Source organism: Papaver somniferum, chromosome 7, assembly GCF_003573695.1.
Source record: "Papaver somniferum cultivar HN1 chromosome 7, ASM357369v1, whole genome shotgun sequence".
NCBI lineage: Eukaryota > Viridiplantae > Streptophyta > Magnoliopsida > Ranunculales > Papaveraceae > Papaver > Papaver somniferum.
The window spans coordinates 172,060,664-172,065,007 of record NC_039364.1 but is presented as its reverse complement, the minus strand read 5'-3'; the positions used below and the strand labels follow the sequence as shown (position 1 = coordinate 172,065,007).

Genomic DNA, 4,344 nt, shown 5'->3' with positions numbered 1-4,344 from the left:
TACATGATAGTGGAATGTGTAATCTGAGGTTACATATGCATCTATATTGTGCAACTTATTGTTACATATTCATTTACAATGTGTAACATATGGTTACACATCCATATTTATCAAGTGTAAACCAAAGTTACACATGCTCTCAAAATATGCACACTGAATAAAAAAAAGGAAAATTTTATTTCAACTGTGTGTTTCATAAAAAATACAATCTGAATTAATTATCCTTGCACACAATCAGTTCGTTGCATAAATAAAAGTTTGGTCCACGAAGAAAACTAAAACTAAAATAAAATACAAGACATTAAAACCACACATAAAACAATACTTGCAGAAAAACTAGGGGGTGTATACTTCAGAGGCTTCTTATAACCTGCCCTGTTGTGACCTTGTTCCGTGCAATTGCTGCAATAAACTTTCCTCTTTCCTTCCTTTTCACCTTTACTTTCAATCCTTTTACCTTGGGGTCTACCTGGTTGTTTCTTTACAATAGGTGGAATGATGATGTCATCTTTACCAATATCAGCAGGCCTGGTGTAGTTGGGGATCGGTTGGATGACATGCAAATAAGTATTCCTAAAATAGTCACTTGTAATATATGGTGAAATGAAGTAAATAGCTTCACGTTTAATCTTCCGTATGGCTGCAAGAGCATGAGCACAAGGGAAACCGTATACACACCACCTTCAAAAAAACAAAACAAGAATATAAACAAAAACATAAATCATAAAAACACTCAAAAATCAGTCACGCATGCATATACATGAAGTGTATCTTGTAGTTACACATGCAGAATAAGATGAGTAACTATTAGTTACAGATGCATATATCTAGTGTAACTTGAAGCTACACATTCTATATCCTAACAAAACAAGAACACAAAAAAATAAGCATAAGAAACAAGACCTTTGACAGGTGCAAGTTCAGTGTTCTAGGTCCACTCTGTGAGTTCTTTCGCTAAAAACTTCAAACACGGTAGGACTAGCCACCAATACTTGCCAAGATAAACATTCATCTTGAAGAGCCTCAAGCCTTTTCTCATACTCGGGAGTTAATGGAGTTCATCATATTAACGCCATCTTCACGACGATCTTCCATCATTACCATTACTTTCATCCTAATCTGGAAAAAAATACTTATGAATGTATAAAGTGACAAAACAACAAACAAAAAAAAAAAACACTATACTAACCTGATCAAAAAGAGCAGATGCAGGCATCTTCTTGTGAACCAGAATCCAGCTATTGAATGATTCTCCAAGAGTATTAGATGTGTGTCCATACCGACAACCTTTCAAATAGGTATTCACATATGATTCAGGTGGGATGGTATCTATATAACCAGCAACCCAATCACAATTCAAATCTCTAATTTTCGGTATGGCCTTAGCATGGTTTTCAGGTGAGAGTGCGTATGTCGCTTCTTGGAAATGGTCGATCATAAGAGAGTACCTAGGATCTGATCCATTGATGGGAAGATTAGTCTTCAAATGATGGTAACAAAATCTACGGTATGAGTCTGGAAATACAAGTGGAACACCACGCAAGAGTCCTTCGTGGCGATCCGAAAGGAAGGTGATTGGCCTCCCATCACCAACAACTTGAGTCAAATTTCTTAAAAACCACTCCTAGTTGTTGTTATTCTCAGCATAGACTAGTGCCATAGCAAGGAGAAAAATCCTACAAGTGTGCAGAAATGAAAAAACAATAAGTTTCACAAAAAAAAAAAGAAAACAATGTGTAAATAAAAGTTACACATCCTACAAAAAATATGTAGCTTAAAGTTACATATGTTATTCCCTGATGTGTAACTAAGATTTACACACTGAGTAAACCAATGTGTAACTGAGAGTTATACATGTTTAACTCTCGGTTATCTGTCAGTTATAGTTGTTCAGAAAACATAGAAAACATAAATTTATCACCATTGACCCCAATAGCTTCCATCAAGCAATCTATGAATCTACCATTAAGGAAAGTAGCATCCAAATAGACCATTGCCCGAAAAAACGGTACCCTTTGATGCATGCATCAAACGAGATGAAATCCATTGGAACTGTTTCTTTGCAGGATCATATTCAAAATCTATCACACTATCTGGGTTTGTTTCCCTTATAGCATCAATATACCATACCAAGTGTGAGTATGACTTCACATCGTCACCATAAATGGACTCATAAACCTTTCCCTACCACTATAGGCATGATAATACTCCATAGTAATTCCATAGTTGCTCTAAAAATGAAACTAGACGTGAAGCTGATTGAGTATTTTTGATTCAAATTGCGGCCACTAGCACCATAAGTGTGCTCAGGGTTATAAGCGATGACCTGAAAAGGTTCATACAAAATATAAACAAATTAAACCAAAAACCAATCTGGTGCGAAATACATCATGTGTAACCCAAAGTTACGCATATTGTAACAAAACATTACATGTGCTAACAAAGCAAAGATAACAGAACCCAGAAACCTACCATAAATATTTCGTTCCTTTCATCAATAGAAGCTGCAAGAAATTTCCAGCCGCATTCTTTTACCCCACACTTAGCCGTGAACCTAGAACACTCATTGTGTGTTAGAACCATGTTGAAACCAGTGCGAAGACGATACTTGGTGTAAGCAATCCTGACTTGCTTAACTCCTTCAACAAACAGGTGGCCAATCTCACCAAGGACCTTAGGCCAACCATCCGATAACAAAGGTTTTGCAGACTTGCTCATATCTTCCAAATACATTCCAACTGAACAATTATTTCTCGACGACATGCTAGAACCATTACAAATAGAAGAAACTGCCCTAGAGCTAGATGAGGAGGCTACATGAGTAACATTTTGCAAGAAAATATCAAAACTGGTCTTCTTTTTACTATGTGCGAGAGTTGTAAGAGCTTGAAGCAAATAATCACAGTCAACCGGAAGATCTTTCCCACCTTCTCGAAAGAAGAAACAAATACCAAGTGGAGTAAATTGTTGCCATTGCTTGCAAACTTTGACCTTAAACTCATCAAGTGTGATTTCAACATCAACACGAGTGGTAATGAAATCTGAAAAGTAGCGAACAACAGAAATGCAACTAACAACAGCCATGACAACCTGAAAAATACAAACAAACAATAAAAATATCAAAAAACAAACGAGCGCAATTCACTCCGGGGCGTTGCCCCCTCGTGAGAAATATATTATATACGACAAGTTAAATATAAAATGAGCAATCAACATACTCAACAAAAGGAAAGCAATAGATACAATGTGTCTTAAAGATACAACTACTATAACTGTTTACAAATACACATGTTACAAGACATATATGTGTAACTTCAAGTTACACATGCTAAAAATACAACATGATATATATGTGTAACCTCAAGTTACTCATTTTATAAAAAAATAACATGTCTACATCAATTTGAAGTTGTTTTTCTGAAACAAAATTATTTCTTCATCCTCTTCTCAGTATCAACAAAAATAAACAACAAATTCTCTGATCGGACATGCAAGAACAAATAATCGAAAAAAAAATTGAAAAAAATTATGAAATCAAACCAAAATAAAATTCGCACCTAGATTTGTTGTTTTCCTTTTTTCTGAAACAATGTTATTTCTCTTCCTGTTCTCAGTATCAACCAAATCAAAATATAAAAATTGAAATAACAAAGATCCAAATCATAAAATCGAAAACAATAAAATTCATAACTAGATCGAAAACACACCTATGTTGATTTCTCTATTCCAACTTGTCTTCCTCCTCTTCTCAGACTCAACAAAATCCAAATAAAAATAAAAACGAAAATCAGTAGAAGATCGAAATCAAAAAATCGATCAGAAAAACTAGTGAATCAAACCTATATGATACAAACAGAAAAGATAAATTAACACAAACCTATTTGTTGTTCTTCAATGCAGCGTCTCACTCTCGTCAGATCTGAAAACCAGTGAATAAAATCAAAAAATTGAGAAATAAAGAATGTGTTGTTCTTCCTCTCTTCTTCAACACAGCAAACTAACGAATTGTTGTTCTTCAATGCAACGATTGTGTGAAGAAAAAAAATTCAAATTCTGTTTCTAAAGAAAAAATCAACGAAAGCAGAGAGAAGAGAGAGTTCAAAAATATATGGTTTTCTGTTTCTTTTGCTCTATAAAAAAAAACTATAAATAGTGGAGGTTATTTTTGGCATTAAAAGATTTATTAAAAAAGTTGATGATGTCAACAATTGGGGAGAATTCAAAATATGGCCCCAATATTAGAATGTGAAAGAATGGAGTTGATAGTGAAGAATCCATTTTGTAGGGTTTCTATATGTTGAACTAGGGCTGTCAATGGGTCCGGGTCCTCCGGGTATCACTATA

The 4,344-nt window shown here is 34.6% G+C and overlaps 1 long non-coding RNA gene across 2 annotated transcripts; it reads right to left on the bottom strand.

Moving 5' to 3' along the window:
- Positions 1 to 229: 229 nt before the first annotated feature.
- On the bottom strand, positions 230 to 3,755 carry LOC113293164. Of its 2 annotated transcripts, XR_003332087.1 has the most exons (7): positions 3,708 to 3,755; positions 3,558 to 3,604; positions 2,473 to 3,090; positions 1,922 to 2,326; positions 1,190 to 1,676; positions 904 to 1,119; positions 230 to 681 (listed from the first exon to the last, which is right to left on the bottom strand). It is a non-coding gene; the product is annotated as an uncharacterized LOC113293164 (long non-coding RNA). The 2 variants fall into 2 exon arrangements; XR_003332085.1 differs by having other exon boundaries at positions 1,190 to 2,326.
- Between the last annotated feature and the right edge of the window lie 589 nt (positions 3,756 to 4,344).